General features: G+C 44.3%; 1 long non-coding RNA gene across 1 annotated transcript in view; it reads left to right on the top strand.

Annotated features, from left to right (window-relative positions):
• LOC143722685 (uncharacterized) overlaps positions 1 to 21,406 on the top strand; it is a 79,616-nt gene that overhangs the window by 677 nt on the left and 57,533 nt on the right. The window contains exon 2 of the long non-coding RNA XR_013196969.1: positions 15,242 to 15,371. This is a non-coding gene — a long non-coding RNA (uncharacterized LOC143722685). The remainder of the gene's footprint in view (positions 1 to 15,241; positions 15,372 to 21,406) is intronic.

Below are 21,406 nucleotides of genomic sequence, written 5' to 3' on the forward strand. Positions count from 1 at the left end.
CTTTTATCAAAATAGCTTCCCCTCCCTCTTGCAGCATCTCTTCTCCTCTCTGATGATGTGTTTACTGGCGCAAGGGTGGGGCAACCTGTCACTCAAATATTGAACAATCAAAGACAAACATAAGTACATAAAAATTGATACATGAGTAAAAAGGTCATAAAAACAACTATAAAACCATCTGAACCCATGACTTCATGTGCAAACCCATTCAACAAAGCACCCATTATACAATTATCAACAAATAGCAATCCTCAACCATCCAATCAATTCATCATGGATAAAATCAAACCCCGCCCTGTATTTTTATTGTTCGAGAAGCAGTTTCACTCAGATATACACTTACCTAAAGGATTATTAGGAACACCTGTTCAATTTCTCGTTAATGCAATTTCTCGTTAACCCTCTGGGGTCCTATGTGTTTTGGGGTCCTGGAGGTGTTCTGACATGCTCTAACATGTTTATAAATAACTGAAAAAAGCACAAATGTTAATGGCAAAGGTGTAAATTCACTCTATATAGCACAAACAGGGCTACCATAATATGTTAGCAAGATGTATGTACATGTTTGTATTTTTGAGAGAATATTGTTTATGCAAGGTTATTGAAAAAACTAAAACTTAAAGTCTCTGAAATAAGGCCACAAAACACATACTAAATATGTGTCCACAAGACTGTTGACTAATGGATGTTCTCGCCTAGGATTTTTGCTTCAAAATGATCTGAAAATCATCCTTCCAAATCATTCACATAAAACAATACATTGATTTAAATTTAGTAAAACACTTTTTGTTTGGAAAGGCAATATGCGAAATGGGCGTGACTCATGTATAATGGTCTGATTCACACCTGAGAAGACAAAAGACCTGCTTAATGAGCCTGCATAATGAGCTTTTCACATGTGTGTCACTGAGCCACAAGAAAGAATACAAGGACACAAGAAAAGAAATGTGTATATATACTACAAAATTGGTTCACAGTTGGAAACATCTATAAAAAAATAGTATTTTTCCACTTGTATTTTTGCTTGCAAATTGTATAATATCCAAGGTGAACATTTCTAGTAATTGTGTAGTTAATTCTCATACTGTATTTTCAGAAAGTTTTGGATATGTATCCTCTCCCCAAATTTGTCACTAATAAAACACAATACAAATAATTTGAAGATAAGGCTTATATTGACATTTTAAGATTTTGTTTACATCTACCTTGTAAATATATCATTTGCTATTTTATTAAAAAGGTTACAATTACAGCAACAATTAAAATAACAATATTTCAAGTGTAATATTTCTTTGTAAAAACTAAAGTATACATTTTATCATACATATTTCAAAGTTAAGGATTCATTAGTTTGAATAAAGCCTACATTGGAACAAACACTATAATAGCATCCTAGTTGATGACTTTATTTTTGACAAAACAAACATAGCCTAATATATTTAACATTTGAGCAGAAATTGGTGAACAAAAGCTTATTCAATGTGGCAGTAGTCTATAGTTTAGGCTACAGTAAACAGTTAATAATCTATCCAAAAACTAGTCAGCGAAATGTTGTCTTTCATATTTCTTCTGTAACATAGGCATATCGTTTGTTGTTTTTATGATAGCCTATATTAGGGCATATAAATATTAATTTGCAGTTTAATACGTTGCTAATACAAAGACATTTTAACGTTATTTCAACATATTTCAGTCGATTTTCACTCATCTCAGTATAGCAATAGGGTTTGGTAAAAACTGTTCAGTTCATTCATTCACACACAGACGCGATTCATATTTAAACAGTCTTTTTTGCGGTTTACATACACTATGATATCGCAATTAGAACACTAATAAAAAAACTTACTTCTCAGATGGATATTTCATATTTCTTTGTAAAAACTAAAGTATACATTTTATCATACATATTTCAAAGTTAAGGATTCATTAGTTTGAATAAAGCCTACATTGGAACAAAGACTATAATAGCATCCTAGTTGATGACTTTATTTTTGACAAAACAAACATAGCCTAATATATAACATTTGAGCAGAAATTTGTGAACAAAAGCGTATTCAATGTGGAAGTAGTCTAGTTTACAGTAAACAGTTAATAATCTATCCAAAACTAGTCGACGAAATGTTGTCTTTCATATTTCGTCTGTAACATAGGCATGTCGTTTTTTTATGAGCCTATATTAGGGCATACATATTAATTTGCAGTTTAATACGTTGCTAATACAAAGACATTTTAACGTTATTTCAACATATTTCAGTAGATTTTCACTCATCTCAGTATAGCAATAGGGTTTGGTAAAAACTGTTCAGTTCATTCATTCACACACAGACGCGATTCATATTTAAACAGTCTTTTTGCGGTTTACATACACTATGATATCGCGATTAGAACAATAATAAAAAAAAACTTACTTATCAGATGGATCCGTTGCTCCTCGAAATGAAAAAAAACAGTACATGTTCTGAGGTAAATGTCCCAGGATTATTCCTCACACAGCCTCGCAAGAAGAAATAGTAGGCTACATTAATCTGATGATTACATTTGTTGTGTTATCGCGTTTATGAGGGGCGTTGACACTTTGCATGTGTTGCTTCAGATCATTTGCGTTTGAATACCGCGCGCTCTCCGTGGGCGTGTCAGATTAGCCGAATAATGAGCTGAGAGAACGATAATGAGATCGGCTGACACCTCTCTCTTTTTTAATAGATTACATAAACAGAGAATATTTATTTTAGTTTTGAATTAGATATTTTAAAAGTACAAATTTAAATGATTATAAAGATATATTGCTCGTGCTTGTGTGAATAGTATTCGCTGAGCTTTGTTTAAGTTTAGAGACGTGCACCAGAAAAAAATTTAACGGAGACAGAGAGGCAGAAAGCACACCCTGTTTATTTTCTTCATTTTACAAAAGCACACGGTTTTGATGTTAATGTGAGTGTACACAAAAAAAAGAAGACCCTCTATAGTTTATAATCATGTGTTGATTTTATTTATATGACCAAAAATGACGGAGTATTTTAAGTCTATGTTGCTGCTATGTGGAAAAAAAACAGCAAAACGCGCCGGCGCGTTTCTCGACCCCAGAGAGTTAATGCAATTATCTAATCAACCAATCACATGGCAGTTGCTTCAATGCATTTAGGGGTGTGGTCCTGGTCAAGACAATCTCCTGAACTCCAAACTGCATGTCAAAATGGGAAAGAAAGGTGATTTAAGCAATTTTGAGCGTGGCATGATTGTTGGTGCCAGACGGGCCGGTCTGAGTATTTCACAATCTGCTCAGTTACTGGGATTTTCACGCACAACCATTTCTAGGGTTTACAAAGAATGGGGTGAAAAGGGAAAAACATCCAGTATGCGGCAGTCCTGTGGGCGAAAATGCTTTGTTGATGCTAGAGGTCAGAGGAGAATGGGCCGACTGATTCAAGCTGATAGAAGAGCAACTTTGACTGAAATAACCACTCGTTACAACCGAGGTATGCAGCAAAGCATTTGTGAAGCCACAACACGCACAATCATGACCCCACCGGGTACCACTCATCTCCACTACAAATAGGAAAAAGAGGCTACAATTTGCAAGAGCTCACCAAAATTGGACAGTTGAAGACTGGAAAAATGTTGCCTGGTCTGATGAGTCTCGATTTATGTTGAGACATTCAGATGGTACAGTCAGAATTTGGCGTAAACAGATTGAGAATATGGATCCATCATCCCTTGTTACCACTGTGCAGGCTGGTGGTGTAATGGTGTGGGGGATGTTCCCTTTCGTAGTCACTCCGAGTTACGTCGGATATGTTTTCGCTTCAGAGCCAAGAGTATTTCTTCACTCCACAATCATCTCTGACTTCGCTCTACGAGACGAGCTTCTCTCTCCGGTGTTGGTGTGACGGCGATCTGCAGCGAGCTCACAGTGCCTGCTGATCTGTGCAGTGATCTGCCAGTGTGTGTGTGTCTCCCTGTGCACTTCAACATCGCAGAGTTTTTTCTCCTCTCATAAAAGAGCTCGCACGCGGCACGTCTTTTTAAAGACGGCTCGCCCATGCATTTCTGGTTGCAGCGGACTGGTATCGGACTCTGATGGGCCCGAGCGCTGTCTAGTGTGTTTGGGCTTTGATCATGCTTGAAAACCGCTCATGGATGATTCATGTTCTCTCTGGGAACGTGATCATCGCGTCATAAATAGGTCGAGACTCGGTGAACTGCAAGAGTGAGAGTCCCCTCATCCACCACCCGATCTTCGGCTGGTGGCCAGGGTGACCTGAGGGTTTTGGTCTGGAACAAGGCATCGACTCTGTTTCCACGCCCCAGCCCCCCCTCTTTAATGACGGTGCCCGCTAGCGAACTGATGATTCCACGAGTCTACCCTCGGGTGGCCCGTGTGTTTTCGTTTGAAGCTACAGAGGATGATGCTGTGTCTGTAGCAGCATCACTAGGTGGGCTTGATTCTTCTGGAAAGGACGACTCATCACAGCTGCCACCCTCTGGTGTGCATACGGCTGTGCCTGAGTCTGATCCGGAGATGACGGCCATGCTTTCCCGGGACGATTGGTTTTGGGTAAGGCCGCCGACGCGTCCACGGCAAACCCCAATATCTTTCCTCCCGGACGTGCATGATGAGATCACGGGTCCTCTCTTTGGTCTCATCCGCCTTTCCTATCCTCAGGGGCCGCTGCCCATGGGTACACTGGGGTTCCCCCGGTTGAACTCTCTTTTGCCATGCTACTATGTCCTCAGAGTGCTTCCCGTCGCAATCCTAGGCACCCGTCCAAAGCCTGTAGTTCTTTTCGTCGACACTAATCTGTGGGCGAAATCCTATAGTGCCACAGGACAGGCAGCTGCCTCACTGCATCCCACGACCGTTCTACTGGTCTACCTGACCCAGATGCTCATGGACATGCAGGAGGGCGGGACTGACCCGAGGCTCTTCAGTGAGCTGCGCGCCGCCACTGACCTTGCTCTCCGAGCGACGAAAGTGGCCGTACGCTCTCGGAGTCAGGTGATGTTCACCAGTCTGGGGCTGACTGGTCTGATGTGCACGATCTCGGGCGGACCCGTCTGCTCGACACCCCCATTTCCCAGGTAGGCCTCTTCGGTGGTGCGGTTGAGTGCTTCTGCCCAACAGTTCTCAACCGCCCGTGAGCAGATTGAGGTTATTCTGCCCGACGGCCCCGCCGTCCGCTCAGATCCCTCAGTCTGCCCCCCGCCGAAGGCTCCCTCCCACGGTTCCAACCCCGCCCGTTCATCCGGGCCTGGCTCTGGAAGACCGTAGGGGGGATGCCACAGCCCTCCCCAGCCCCGCCCCCCGCTAAACGCCGGTTAAGCGGCACTTTTTAGATGGGCTGCTCAGAGATGAGACTCAGTTCTTTCCAGGAGTTGGTAGCAGGGCCACTCCTTTCCCCGGTGGAGGGCTGGGGAATAATCCTTATTCAGATAGAACTGACTCTCTTGTCTCTGAGCATACAGAGTTCTCGGACGACACAGAGCGCCGCCCACAAGCCGTGCTCTCTTTGTCCCCCTCTGTCCCAGAGGCGGTTGACACGGCGTGCCGTCCACGCACCGCTTCGCCCCTGTCCCCCTCTGTCACCAGACCCCTGACAGAGCAGGCCCCTGTGGAACTTTGGTCCTTCCCGGGCCTCCTCTGTCAGGGTGCGGTTATGACCTTGCCCCCACACCGGGCCGCTATGCCGTCCACGTCTGGGCTGGTCATTCCGCTTCGCTGCACCACCTGGGGGGGGGTCTGTGGTTCTTGACGCCGCTGGCACAGTTGGGAGCCAGCCTAGAGCTTCCCTATCTGTTCCGCTGGGTCGCGCGAACCATCGGCTCGGCTATGCGATTCAGTTCGCACGGTCTCCTCCCCGCTTCAGGGGATTCCGCTCCACTTTGGTCGGTGGCTATGCCCCTATCATGAGAGCGGAGGTTGCTACCCTACTGGCGAAGGGTGCGATTGAGAGTGTCCCTCCAGCCGAAATGAGGTCCAGGTTTACAGCCCCTACCTCATTGTCCCGGAGAAGTCTGGTGGGTTACGGCCAATCCTGGACCTACGCATCTGAACCGCTCCCTTCACAGGCTGCCGTTGAAGATGCTCCTGGCCAAACGCATTTCTGGATGTGTGCGGCTACAGGATTGGTTTGCAGCAATCGACCTGAAGGACGCCTACTTTTATGTCTCCATTCTCCTTCGACTCAGACCATACCTACGGTTTTCTGTCAGGGTGCGCGGATATCAGTACGCTGTTCTCTCATTCGGGCTACCCTGTCTCCTCGCGCCTTCACAAAGGTTGTTGAGGCAGCCCTTGTTCCTCCATGGGAACACGGGGTTCGCATCCTGAACTATCTCGGTGACTGGCTGTCTTAAGCTCACTCCTGAGACCAGGTTTGCGAATACAGGGACCCAGTGCTCCAGCACCTAGCTCGTCTGGGCCTTCGGATCAACTGGGAAAGGAGTAAACTTTGCCCCGTGCAGAGGACCTCTTTTCTCGGTATGGACTTGGTCGCCTTCTCCACTCAGCCATTGCTGACTTGCCTGAGACTATCAAGCGCAAGAGTGCAGTTCCACTGAAGTTTTTTTTCAGAGGCTCCTGGGGCAAATTGCATCTGCAGCCGCGGTACGCCGCTCAGATTGCTTCGTATGAGACCGCTTCAGCTTTGGCTTTGCGACCGAGTCCCGAGGTGGGCATGGCAACACGGCACCCTCCGAGTACCAGTTACTCCGACCTGCCGCCAGTACTCACCCTGTGGTCGAACCTCAGTATCTACGGGCCCGAGTGCCCCTGGAACGAGCTTACCGGCATGCTGTTGTCTCAACAGATGCCTCCACGGGCTAGACGCGATGCGCAATGGACATTCTGTCACACTATCATGTTGAGCAGAAATGCTCCTAAAAAATTCAGTGAGATTTATCACACCCAGGTGTTGAGCAGAAATGCTCCTGAGGTTCAGTGAATTTCTTCACACTTAGGTGTTGAGCAAGGTTGCTCCTGAAACTCAGTGATTCTCGCATGTAGTGTTGGGCAGTACGCCTTGCCCTGCACCGGTTCCGGGCGTTGCTCTGGGGTCAACACGTACTAGTCCGATCAGACAATACCGCCACAGTAGCGTACATCAACCGTCAAGGTGGTCTACGCTCGCGCCGTATGTCGCAACTCGCCCGACTCCATCCCCAGTCGGTTCAGCTGATTTGGATCCAGTTCGGGGACGCACAGATAGATCTGTTTGCCTCTAACGACTCGACCCGTTGCGACCTGTATTATTCCCTGACCGAGGGCACGCTCGGCTCGGATGCACTGGCGCACAGCTGGCCGCGGGGCCGCAAATATGCGTTCCCCCAGTGAGCCTTCTTGCGCAGGTTTTGAGCAAAGTCAAGGAGGTCGAGGAGCAGGTCCTTCTGGTTGCGCCCTACTGGCCCACCCGGACCTGGTTCTCCGAACTCATACTCCTCGTGACAGCACCTCCTTGTCCCATTCCTCTGAGGAAGGACCTCCTTTCTCAGGGCCGGGGCACCCTGTGGCACCCTCGTCCCGATCTTTGGAGCCTCCACGTGTGGAAGTGAAACCTCTTCGTCAGCTGGGGCTCTTCTCGCCGTGAAGACCCCCGGAGATGCTCGGTCAGTGTCGTGCTTCCTTCCTTCAAGAAGGGTTGGAGCAAAGGTTGTCTCCCTCCACCCTCAAAGCCTATGTTGCCGCTATTGCCGCACTCCATGACTTGGTAGAAGGTAAGTCCATGGGGAAGCACGACCTGATCATCAGGTTCCTGAGAGGAGCGAGGAGACCGAATCCTCCTCGCCTCCTCTCGTTCCCCCTTTGAGCCTTTGCAATCAGTGGAGCTTAAGCAGCGCTCCTGGTTGCACTGGCCTCTATCAAGAGGGTAGGGGACCTGTACGCATTCTCCGTTGACGAAGCGTGCCTGGAGTTCGGGCCGGCTTACTCTCACATCCTGAGACCCCGGCCTGGATATGTGCCCAAGGTTCCTACTACTCCCTTCCGGGACCAGGTGATGAACCTGCAAGCGCTGCCCTCGGAGGAGGCAGACCCAGCCATGGCACTGCTCTGTCCAGTATGTGCTCTCCGCACCTATGTAGACAGAACGCAGTATTTCAGGACCTCAGTCCAGCTCTTTGTCTTTTATGGTGGGAAGCTGAAGGGAAAGGCTCTCTCCAAGCAGAGGTTGTCTCACTGGATAGTGGACACCATTGCTTTGGCATACCAGCAGCAAGGTCGACCGTGCCCCCTTGGTGTGACCGCCCACTCCACCCGGAGTGTGGCATCCTCTTGGGCTCTAGCGCATGGCGCCTCGCTAACAGACATCTGCAGAGCTGCAGGCTGGGCGACACCTAACTCATTCACCAGATTCTATAATCTCTGAGTGGAGCCAGTGTCCTCTCATGTACTCGCTTCTACCAGCTAGTATTGGACCCGCTCAGGTGTCTCATTTGCTCGCCATTCCACTCGAAGGACTGAATACGTGCGATATATTCCTCAGGTGAGCCTCCTCTCTGAGGCCCTGAGTTCCTCCAGCACTGTTGACGCTGGCGCCAGTGTCTATTGCCTGTGCGTCGGCTAGGTGCCTCCGTCTGCATGGTTCCTCCCCTGATTAACCCCCACATGTGTATTTCCACTGTAAGCCTCCTTGAGCATGTGTCTTTCCCTTGGCAAGCCACCTTGCCACCCCTGGGCTTGAAATATTCCACCTGCGGCTGGACACCCCAGTGTTCTCCATATGCATCCTTCGGGTCATATGTGTATTCTCTAAGTCCCCCCCGTTGGGATGGCAATATTTTGCATATTTCCTCTAAACCAGGGGTCTCCAACCTTTTTTCATTTGAGAGCTACTTTTTATAAAAATATAGTGGCCGAGAGCTACTCATGTAGGCTAATACAATACTTAAATCTCTTAAATAATGTCTCATAACTCTCATATTAACAACTATCTAAACTGTTTTAGACCTAAAAGAGTTTTTTTAGGCCTATATATGTCACCCTTAAATGTCAGAGAAAAGAACAGAATCAGAGATTAATTTTTTTTAAAGAAAATTGTACTTTGAATGTTATACTATAAAAACACATAATTATAGTTGATTTTATAGTGCATCTTAACTAGAGATGAAATGGCCTGAAAATTTCATTTCATGATTATAGTGACCAAAATGATCAGTTATCACAGAATCCTGTTCAAAAAGTACTAATACTACACAATAAAATCCATTCACCAAGGTTTATGTCAAAAACCAGCAAATAACGAATATAATTAGAATTCATTTGCACTTTTTGTTTACATAAACAAAATAACAACATTAAAAATAATGGTCAGATTTTAAAGGAGTGTCTTGCGACATGTTATCTACTAACTTGTAGCCTACAAGTACAAATAAAGTTTTGACAAAAAAAGATTTATAAAAAGCTCGCATATTTCAGCCTTTAAATCATTTTTATGAAAAGAATGAGTCAAAAAAGATAAATTACTGACGTTCACAATGCACATTAGCTTATCTTCCATTATTAATAGTAAAATTCGGTCCGATCTTCCCGTGGCGTCTGTCATTGCTATGCAACCATGCACTGCGCTCTCCACAATGACAAAGAAGTTTTAGTAGCTAATGGATTTTTCATTTTGCTGCGCATGGAAAAAATTAGTGCGTCGCTTCAATTATGAGCTTCCTACATTTGAAATAATGAACTTGAGCGCGCAAAAGATGCGATATGTGAACGCCCCCTTGGTGAGCTACCTCCAATCAGGCCACAAGCTACTGGTAGCTCGCGAGCGACGTGTTGGAGACCCCTGCCATAGTCATTGGCAACCGCAATGCGTGCTCCACAGATGAGGCATACAGCTTTATCTTTAACATTAGTGAAGAGGAATTCTGTCTCCCACTCCTCGTTAAAATAATAAGTTTTCTTTTTTGCATGACCTGCATCGTCAGCCATAATTAATCTTTTTTTTATTTTTTATAGTTCAATTTATCTTATGTATAAATTTATCGGTCTGCCCGCCACCGCCTCAACTCACTGAAGTTACGTTACGTTTTTTTTTTTTAAACGTGCTCGACGTGCAGATTCTAAATATTTTTTATTATTTTATTATTTTATTATGTTTTAATGGTATATGAAATGTTACCATTAGTTATTTTCTCATTTTATGCCATCATCATAAATAATAATAAAAAAAAACTAAATGAAAGACAATTCAGGCTATTTTTAGAACGTGCTCGGCGGGCGACTCAGAGACTCCATGCGGGCTACCAGGTGCCCGCGGGCACCATGTTGGAGACCACTGCTCTAAACTATGGGAAATGCTCCCCAGTGTACCTTGCTAGTCTTACGACAGGGATCTCAGTTTTACGCAGGTGTCAACAGGTGTTCCTCGTCCATGTTTATTAGTCTCCCCAGGTGTTTCTCATTAACCACGCCCCCTTGTTATCTTGTTTAGCTTGTTTGTCTGTGAATTTAAACCCCTGTGTTTCAGTTGTTGGCTGTCGGTTGTTGTTTAATGTTACTTTTGTCCTGTTCTGAATTCCCTGGATTATCTGTTTGTTTTTGTTTAATTAAACGTGCTTGCTATTGGATTCGCTCTCTGTCTCGTTCCTGTCTGGATGTAACAGAACAACCGACCCAAAAAATGAATCCAGCTGCACGGATCTCGCCTGATCTTCCCAGCATGAGCTTGGAGTTCGCTGGAAAGACCGCGGCCTTAGCCCTGAGGAGCCCTGATTTGTTTCAGTTCACCTGGGGGTTTGCCTCACTTGCTGCCTCCTGCTCTCTAGAGGATGAGGCGATAAAACTATGTTACCGGCTGGCGGCTAAGGAGGTCAATCCAAGGGAGCTCCCCGATCTCTCCGGTCTGGGCTGGAGAGAGGCGCTCTCCAAATGTTTGGAGAGCTTCATCCCGTGTCACGCCCGGCCTTCAGCGCTGGTTCCGGTTCCGGTGGTCCCGAGTCCGGTGGTCCGGAGACGGAGGAGGAGGAGAGGAATGGCCTCCTCAACGACGTGTCCGGTGGCTCCTAAGCAAGAGACCATCCAGCCAGAGACCGTCCAGTCAGAGCTTCACGTCAGCCACGTCCAGTCAGAGCTTCACTTCAGCCACATCCAGTCAGAGCTTCCCGTCAGCCACGTCCAGCCAGAGCTTCACGTCAGCCACGTCCAGCCAGAGCTTCACGTCAGCCACGTCCAGCCAGAGCTTCACGTCAGCCACGTCCAGCCAGAGCTTCACGCCAGCCAGAGCTTCACGCCAGCCACGTCCAGCCAGAGCTTCACGCCAGCCACTTCCAGCCAGAGCTTTACGTCAGCCACGTCCAGTCAGAGCTTCACGTCAGCCACGTCCAGTCAGAGCTTCCCGTCAGCCACGTCCAGCCAGAGCTTCACGTCAGCCACGTCCAGCCAGAGCTTCACGTCAGCCACGTCCAGCCAGAGCTTCACGTCAGCCACGTCCAGCCAGAGCTTCACGCCAGCCAGAGCTTCACGCCAGCCACGTCCAGCCAGAGCTTCACGCCAGCCACTTCCAGCCAGAGCTTTACGTCAGCCACGTCCAGCCAGAGCTTCACGTCAGCCACGTCCAGCCAGAGCTTCACGTCAGCCACGTCCAGCCAGAGCTTCACGTCAGCCACGTCCAGCCAGAGCTTCACGTCAGCCACGTCCAGCCAGAGCTTCACGTCAGCCACGTCCAGCCAGAGCCGGTCCTCGAGCAAAAGCCAGAGCTTCCTTCGCCGCTGACGCCGTCCTGCCCAGAGCCCTCGCCGCTGACGCTGTCCAGCACCGAGCCTTCACTGCTGGTCCCGTCCAGTCCTGAGCCTTCGTCTGCCGATCCAGAGACTGTTCAAGTCACGTCTGCCGATCCAGAGACTGTTCAAGTCACGTCTGCCGATCCAGAGACTGTTCAAGTCACGTCTGCCGATCCAGAGACTGATCAAGTCACGTCTGCCGATCCAGAGACTGATCAAGTCACGTCTACCGATCCAAAGACTGTTCACGTCACTTCCTCCGAGCCTGTGTCTACGGACAAGATGGCCGCCTCTGAGCCAGTGTCTACGGACAAGATGGCCGAACCAGAGACTGTTCACATCACTTCTGCTGATCCAGAGACTGTTCACGTCACTTCCTCCGAGCCAGTGTCTACGGACAAGATGGCCGCCTCCGAGCCAGTGTCTACGGACAAGATGGCCAAACCAGAGACTGTTCACATCACTTCTGCTGATCCAGAGATTGTTCACGTCACTTCCTCCGAGCCAGTGTCTACGGACAAGATGGCCGCCTCGGAGCCAGTGTCTATGGACAAGATGGCCGAACCAGAGATTGTTCACATCACTTCTGCTGATCCAGAGACTGTTCGCGTCACTTCCTCCGAGCCAGTGTCTACGGACAAGATGGCCGCCTCCGAGCCAGTGTCTACGGACAAGATGGCCGAACCCGAACCAGTGTCTACGGACAAGATGGCCGCCTCCGAGCCAGAGTCTGTTCCTGTTCCCGAGCCAGAGTCTGTTCCTGTTCCCGAGCCAGAGTCTGTTCCTGTTCCCGAGCCAGAGTCTGTTCCTGTTCCCGAGCCAGAGTCTGTTCCTGTTCCCGAGCCAGAGTCTGTTCCTGTTCCCGAGCCAGAGTCTGTTCCTGTTCCCGAGCCAGAGTCTGTTCCTGTTCCCGAGCCAGAGTCTGTTCCTGTTCCCGAGCCAGAGTCTGTTCCTGTTCCCGAGCCAGAGTCTGTTCCGTCTGTTCCCCAGCCAGAGTGTGTGTTGTCTGTTCCCCAGCCAGAGTGTGTGTTGTCTGTTCCCCAGCCAGAGTGTGTTGTCTGTTCCCCAGCCAGAGTGTGTGTTGTCTGTTCCCCAGCCAGTGTGTGTGTTGTCTGTTCCCCAGCATGTGTGTGTGTTGTCTGTTCCCCAGCCAGTGTGTGTGTTGTCTGTTCCCCAGCCAGTGTGTGTGTTGTCTGTTCCCCAGCCAGTGTGTTTGTTGTCTGTTCCCCAGCCAGAGTCTGTGTTGTCTGTTCCCCAGCCAGAGTCTGTGTTGCCTGTTCCCGAGCCAGTGAGTGTGTTGCCTGTTCCCCAGCCAGTGTGTGTGTTGTCTGTTCCCCAGCCAGTGTGTGTGTTGTCTGTTCCCCAGCCAGTGTGTGTGTTGTCTGTTCCCCAGCCTGTGTGTGTGTTGTCTGTTCCCCAGCCAGTGTGTGTGTTGTCTGTTCCCCAGCCAGTGTGTGTGTTGTCTGTTCCCCAGCCAGTGTGTGTGTTGTCTGTTCCCCAGCCAGAGTCTGTGTTGTCTGTTCCCCAGCCAGAGTCTGTGTTGTCTGTTCCCGAGCCAGTGAGTGTGTTGCCTGTTCCCCAGCCAGTGTGTGTGTTGTCTGTTCCCCAGCCAGTGTGTGTGTTGTCTGTTCCCCAGCCAGAGTGTGTGTTGTCTGTTCCCCAGCCAGTGTGTGTGTTGTCTGTTCCTCAGCCAGTGTGTGTGATGTCTGTTCCCGAGCCAGTGAGTGTGTTGTCTGTTCCCGAGCCAGTGAGTGTGTTGTCTGTTCCCGAGCCAGTGAGTGTGTTGTCTGTTCCCGAGCCAGTGTGTGTGTTGTCTTTTCCTGAACCTGAGCCAGTGTGTGTGTTGTCTGTTCCTGAGCCCGAGTCAGTGTGTGTGTTGTCCGTTCCCGAACCAGTGTATGTGTTGTCCGTTCCTGAGCACGAGCCAGTGTGTGTGTGGTCTGTTCCCGAGCCAGTCAGTGTGTTGTCTGTTGCCGAGCCAGTGTGTGTGTTGTCTTTTCCTGAACCTGAGCCAGTGTGTGTGTTGTCTGTTCCCGAGCCAGTGTGTGTGTTGTCTGTTCCTAAGCCCGAGTCAGTGTGTGTGTTGTCCGTTCCCGAACCAGTGTATGTGTTGTCCGTTCCTGAGCACGAGCCAGTGTGTGTGTGTGTGGTCTGTTCCCGAGCCAGTGAGTGTGATGTCTGTTCCCGAGCCAGTGAGTGTGTTGTCTGTTCCCGAACCGGCGTCTGCTGTTCCCGAGCCGGCGTCGTCGTCGTCGGGGGGCTATGTTACGTGTGGGTTTTTGTTGTGTCTTGTATATCACGTGATCCCTTGTTTGTCATGTGACCCTGCCATGTGTCTTGTCTTTTGTTTGTTGTTGCTCAGTGTCCACAGGTGTTCCTCGTCCATGTTTATTAGTCTCCCCAGGTGTTTCTCATTAACCACGCCCCCTTGTTATCTTGTTTAGCTTGTTTGTCTGTGCATTTAAACTCCTGGGTTTCAGTTGTTGGCTGTCGGTTGTTGTTTAATGTTAGTTTTGTCCTGTTCTGAATTCCCTGGATTATCTGTTTGTTTTTGTTTAATTAAACGTGCTTGCTATTGGATTCGCTCTCTGTCTCGTTCCTGACTGGATGTAACAGGTGAATACTAAAAAAGATTAAATATTTAATTTGTTTATCTTCATGTCATGTGACTATAACTAACATCAGAGTACCGTGAACATGTGAATGTTTTATTAAATTATTGAAATATTAAGTTAACTTTAAATTATAAGTCTCAAGGGGTACTTCAATTAAATACTTTTTCAAAGGGATTCAGCTGACAAAAAGTTTGGAAATCACTATATTAAACTATACTTTTATTAATGACCAATGCAAGTTATTTTACAGTGTTCTGAATATATATTTTCATAAGGCAAAGGCTGCTGTTGTTTATTGCTAAACAGTAAAGGTTTCTAATGTTCTTTGTCTAGTGTCTTGTGTTTCTGTTGAGGTTTTTGTCAGTTAACAATGTAGTTTCTAAATTAATATAGAATATTAGTTCAAGTTTATTTAAAATGGTTTAGATTAAGTAAACTTTAGCCGTTTTAGTCACATAAAACTACATTTAATGTCAGCATAAAACACAGGGTGGCAGTGTTGTCACTGCCAGAAAAGAAAAAAATAAACCTACATTGAAGATCATTTGTTCTTTCCCGGAAAGCTGATACTATAAAGCACATGTGACATGTAAAGCACAAAGTTTCTTGGTTGAAGTGTAAACCAGATGCTCAAGTGAGTGAAAGAGTCAATAAGTGTCTGTGAAGGGTTGTGAATGCATGCCATGATTGTATCTCATGACACCAAAAGTCATTCTTTTATTCTTTCCCCTACTCAAAAGTCCTTCAGATGATGGAAAAAGGAATTAATTCTCCTAATATTTCAGAATTATTGCAGCAGGAAGCTGATGCCACATGACACCATGCCTCATTTGAGAGTAGGAATAAGCGAGAGGCCATCAGTCATGACTGCAAGGCTTTTCCCCTTTTTTACTGGTTTGTTTTTACCCAAACTTTAGAGCAGTAACCATAGCAACGGCTTCTGCGTGTCCGATAAGTCTCTGAAGGGCAAGGCCGGAGCACGTGGGAGGATTGGGATGACGCCAAGCTTCAGAGCACATCCCACAGTTCAACAGCGATGCGATAAAGGTGACGCCCACATACTATGCATTCATTTTTTTTCTTAAGGTTGTGTATTAGATAGTGACCAAACAGCTCAGTGTTTGTTTTGGCAACAGGGATTCTCCCCTCGCGCTCCTCACCGGCCGTCACATGATGTACTTGTGAAATCATTGATTTAGGAAGTGATAGTGTACTATGATTGGCTGGTTTCTGTTCCATTTTTACACCTATTTTTTCAGTTAAGCCAATAAGAGATCAAGGGTTTTGTTTTGATTTGTTTTTTTTTCTTATCTGTGTTTGTTGGTTTTGATGTCACCGCGTTGCCAGGAAGAGGTTTTTGTTTTTGGGGTTTTTTTGTGTTTTTTTTTCTCTCAGATAAGATAGACATCTATCAGAGTTGTTATTGTTAACTAAAACTAAAACATTTCTGGTGGTTTAAAATAAAGATAAAATAAAATATAAATATTAGATATAAAATGAAATAAAAAATATTTGTACAAAAATTACTAAAACAAAAACTTAAATGAATATAAATTTAAGCTGAAAAGAGGAAAAAACAAGTAAACATGACAAAAACACTGAACAAAACTAAAAAGTACTGAAATCAAAATTAAACCTGAAAACATAAATATTTGAATATATTTGTTATTTAATATAATATATTTAAAATAAAATCTAATTCAAAATATGAATAAATACCATCATAGTATATATTAAAAAAAAAATATATAATTATACTGTGTGTGTGTATATATATACACTAGTGCGGTCAAATCTATTAATCGCATCAAAATATTTTTTTTGTTTTATTATATGTGCATATATATATGCTTGCATAAATTGGTGTGTACACATACACATTATATAAACAAAATGGTTAGATGCAATTCATCGCGATTAATCGATTTGACAGCACTAATGTATACTCTATATATGAATAATATTAAAATAACAGTGCCACATATGTGCCTGCTGCTGGATTACATGCATTATTTGAGCTGCAGTTATACAAATACGGCTCTAATTTCCATATCGGCGGGAGTATGCTGTATGTATGTGTACTCACTGGCAAGAATTAAGGCAAGTTCACACCAAGAACCGTAACTGTAAAGATAACTATATCAGTGTCCACAATTGCACAGGGTAACGTTCTGTTTATTATAAGTACACACTGTAGTTCTGTCGTCTGGCACTTTGATGGATTCTGATTGGCTGTCCATGTTTATATTGTTCTTGAGCTGGAAATAAATCTTAGTGAGACTGATTCCAGTGATATTGTTTCTCTGTGCCATTATCGACTCTGCTATTCTTTTACAATTTAAATATTTTCAAAACTATATCTTTATCGTTAAATTTGTCGTCCTTTGTGTGTACGGGTCTTTCGTGATGCACAAATTAATTTTGTTTTACCAAAACAGACATGAACATTTTCATGCAAAAAAAACGAAAATAAGTTTCGGTAATTAAAATTTCCCACGATGATTTCTCCCCTCCAAATCTATTTCAGCCAAAAATGCATTACTGTGGTGCAAAAGGCATAATTAGAAAGAGCAATCCTAGAGTTGCTGAGTTGTGGAAAGTTTGAAAGGAAAGTGCAAACTTGTTCTTATTTAAACGCAACCTGCTGCGTTGGATGTTTGGTTGCCAGGTTTTGTTCTGTTGAGTCAGTTGACTGTTTATTCTCTAGGGTTTGTTTGCCCACCTGAGTGCTTTATCAGCACTGATGATGGAACTATAGCCCGGATCCTTTAGAGCAGATGACAAGCTCTCTTCAGACCAGAGAATAAAAGTCCTGTCTATCACAGCCTCGTCATAAACGCACACGTTTTGCAGTGGCGGATGAATAAACGGAAGCTTTTGAGAGGACTGACAAGAGCGAGGTGTGTCTCACCTGGTTTGTGGCCTCGTTGTGTATAAACAGCTGTGAGTCTGTTTGGCTGCTGTGAGGAAATGTATATCGCTGCCTCTTTAGGATCCCTTTTTACTTTATATGTTTTTTGTTTTTTTTTACAGTAGCAGAATGACACGAACATTATGAGTCCAACACAACCCTAAACTGTGGTTTTGGAGATACGTCATGTTTGTGAGTGAAAATGGTAGTTGGTACATGATTTTAGGTCTTTATTTTAGTATCACTGAGTTACTATTATAGTTTTCATTCATATTATGAATTATATTTTTTTTCTTCTCCATTTTAGTTAAATTGTAGTATTTTAGTCTTATTTTTGTTATTGATATTATTTAAAAATAAATAAAAAATATTTGTTTTGTCTATAGTTTAGTTTTAGTCATTTAATTGAATCAAGTTAAACTAAAGGAGAAATGTTGATGAAATACAGTAAGGTTAAGCTTTTTTATATTTTACTAAGTATTTAACGTTTATTTTATTTCATTTCAAGTTACGGAAGTGTTACTTGTTTTGTAATGGTTTTAACTCTAACTCTATTCACCCTGGTATGAGTGTGTTGTGTTTACTGATCGTTCCCATGCGGAAGTCACATTACCTTGGCCTTATCATTTATCTGACGATGTCTAAATCTTAAAAGTGTAATGGGATCTCCATTGCTGGAAGTTGAATAACAGTTTTACAACTCCCCTACACATGCTTGCTTAGCCAGATTTCCCATTTATGAAGCAATGAATAAACCAGTATATTCACTTTATGAATTAGATTGAAAGACAAAGATAAGACTAGGCAATTTTTCAACCCTCCGTCTCTTAGACCCCCAAAAACTGCGATGAACTCATCTGTGATCGCCCTCATAAATCACTCATTATCTGTCTTTGCGATTATTAAAAAACTGCAAAAGTAGAAAACTGATGTAGACGGGGCTAGTATAATAATAAAGTTGTAGGTTTTTAAAAACATCATACACTGACAGGCTGAAGAAACGTCTTTCTCCTCCAGATAATGCTTTATGTTCTGTCATGGCCCTTTCCCATACCCTGCATACATATTTGCCTTTTTAATGTTGGGTCAACATTGTAAAGTTAAAAGTAAACTCAATAAGACAAATTTCTCACACACACACACACACACACACACACACACACACACACACACACACACACAGTGTACGGCCTCACTGAGTACAGTATGATTGCTGACTGTTAGTAGTAAAGTTTAAAGGCGGTTCTCTCCGTTCCGCCTTCATTCTCAGGAGGAGTGTATTTCCCATCTTTGCGCCATACTCGGATTCTTACTGGAAAAAAGATAAACATCATTCGATTGAAGTTTCTGGAGAGATAAATGAGATGAACCTTTGCTTTTAAGGTTACGTGTGGTTTAGTTTTTCCTTTTTTTTTCAGAAATGCTATGTGAAAATAGATTGAGGTTGACTTGACAACCGTTTCTGTTTCTATATTTATTTATTTTAGCCTATTTATTATGCAAGTTAAATTTAGTTAGAATATTTGTACTTTAATAAAACCACCATACATACTACATCACCATTTAAAATTGACTACTCAAAGGACATGGTGGCCAGGACCTAAAATATAGACTTTTGTTTAAATACATTTCAAATAATTTTAACTTGACATTTACAAAAACAATGCTCAAAGACATTATCATTATGTATCATCTACACCATGTTTCTGTCAGGACCACTATCGTCAAATACGATTGACCGTTAGCATATAGTTTGGTTTGGCGGTATGGTTCTGTTCTGGGCATGAACTGCAATAACTCCCAAAACAAAACCATATGCCAATATCGAAGTTTTTGGATGGCCTTTTGTATTTTTTATTTTTTATTTTTAATCACACTACCCTCAACACCACTGATGCTGATAGAATGGTTAATACATCCTGATGTTAGTGGCATATGTTGAGCACTATAGATCCAATCTTATGGGGGAAGCATCACCCCAGCTGGAGCAAGCAAGGACACATTGCAACAAGCCAAGCGTGTTGCTGTAGCCAATTTAACTAATGTATGCGATCTATTGGGGGAAGCTTACACCCCTAGCAGCAGCAAAATCTGATACAACAAGCATGTTGTATAATCGTGGAACTATTGCTAAAAATGGTGTAGTTTGGCAGGGGAAGCATACACCGTACAGCAATAGCTCTGACTAGCAGCAGCAAAATCTGATACAACAAGCATGTTACGTAACCATAGGACTAGTATTAAAACCCATGATTCCACACTCATTCACTGAATCATCAAGCTAAGATGTTGTTAGTGTTGAATGACAGCCCTCTGCGGTGAACATACCTAATGTGTATTTTACACAATATGTACCAATAATCTAGATAAGCTTTAGCCACAAGCATGGGCTAACTTTAACACAGCATGTTGCAATAATCGGATAGAATAATGAATGTGCATTATCCCAATGCAACCAGATAAGCCTAAAACAACACTTTGATTACCATAGTCGCTTAGTACAGTATGCGCAATAATACTAGAAGTCACAGTAATAAGAATATATTCACAAACATTTGCATTAGCAACCAGTTCAGTACTGATAGCAATGTTGCTGAAACAACGACAAGCGTTTGCTGATACCTGGATAAGCTTAGCACAGCGTGTGACAGTGACACCAGATATAAGCCTAAAACACAGCCATGTTCCAAATAACGTCTGGGCTAAATAACTTTAAAACAACCATGTTTCCAATAGCGCAGCTTTTAGAGCAGTGGTTCTCAAACTTTTTTGGTCGAGGCCCCCTTTAAACCTTAAAAAAAAATCTGAGAATGTTTCCAATAGTAACCAGATAGCATTAAGCACAAGCATGTTCCCAATAGCTACCAAACAGCTTTAAGAACAAGCATGTTTTTCAATAACAACAGATAGTCTTTAGAGCAAGCTTATTTCAAATACACTATGCTTTAAGAACTCTGTGTTTCCAAGAACTAGATAGACAAAGCGTGTCTGATACCTGACAGAATAAACGCTGAACTGACTCAACTAAATAGTGACTGTTTACTATGTCTTTTTCAACGCATTCTAATCCTTTGGCGTCATGTAGGTGACACCATATGACATTTCGTCGAAATCTTACGCACATGGCATCCTTTAGCGTCAATATAACACGCACTGTTATGGGTAGGTTTAGGTCTGGGGTAGGGTACGGTTATGACGCCTTGGGATCTGCGTCTCATATTCACACTAAACGATGCCATGTGCGTTGGATTTAGACGAGCGTCACCTGTATGACGCCTTAGGTTCTGCGTCTCATATTGATGCTAAAGGATGCCATGTGCGTAAGATTTCAACGAAATGTACAAAGCGTCACATGTATGACGCCAAAGGATGAGAACGGGCTGGTCTTTTTAGAGCTGAGCCACAGTAGAAATGATTGTGTTTGCACAATGCATAATTATTTCCTAACTATCACCGTAAGTGCTAAAAGCACAGCATGTGCTAGGCCAGTTGTTAGAATCACAACCGCATAACCTAGCAACAGCATTTTTATGAAAACGACTAGATAAGCCCAAGCAACAAGAATAGCATTAGCAACAAGCATGTTGCCAATACCCTGATAGCTTTTAGCAATGAGCATTAAAAAGGAACTTAGCTTTGTAGAGTTTTTCAGAACGAATGGAGAGTGAATTACATCGAGTCCTATGTCAATCATGCAGCGATGCGAGCAGCAATGCAGACTGAGGCCACTTCCATAGCCGATAGCTGCTGATAATACTGAAGGAGCTTATATATGTATAAAGTGATAGGCGTCATATTACGTGGATCAGCTGAGAGTCAGAACTAACGCTATGCTTAATTTATGTACAGTTTAGTTAGGCTGTTCACTGCAGAACCAATGGGTGTAGCTTGAAGTCCAGCTCCCCCTCTCTGGACGCAGTGGGTGGAGCTTGAAGGTCCAACCACACACTAACCCTACCCATAACCCTATCCTTGAACATAAGTATAGATCAAGCTGAGAACGATCCCCTTTCACACGAATCTGAGAAAACCACTAAAAACGCTGTATTATTCATACCAGGCCAGTAGTTGGCGATGTCACTTTGTGAAGAAACACTACACACCTATAGACTGAACATGTAATACGCATGCACATGACGTCACCTTTTTCACAAATTCACGTTTTTGTTGT

This window comes from Siphateles boraxobius, unplaced genomic scaffold (assembly GCF_051911475.1).
Source record: "Siphateles boraxobius isolate OS27281-9 unplaced genomic scaffold, OSU_SipBor_1 68, whole genome shotgun sequence".
Classification (NCBI taxonomy): domain Eukaryota; kingdom Metazoa; phylum Chordata; class Actinopteri; order Cypriniformes; family Leuciscidae; genus Siphateles; species Siphateles boraxobius.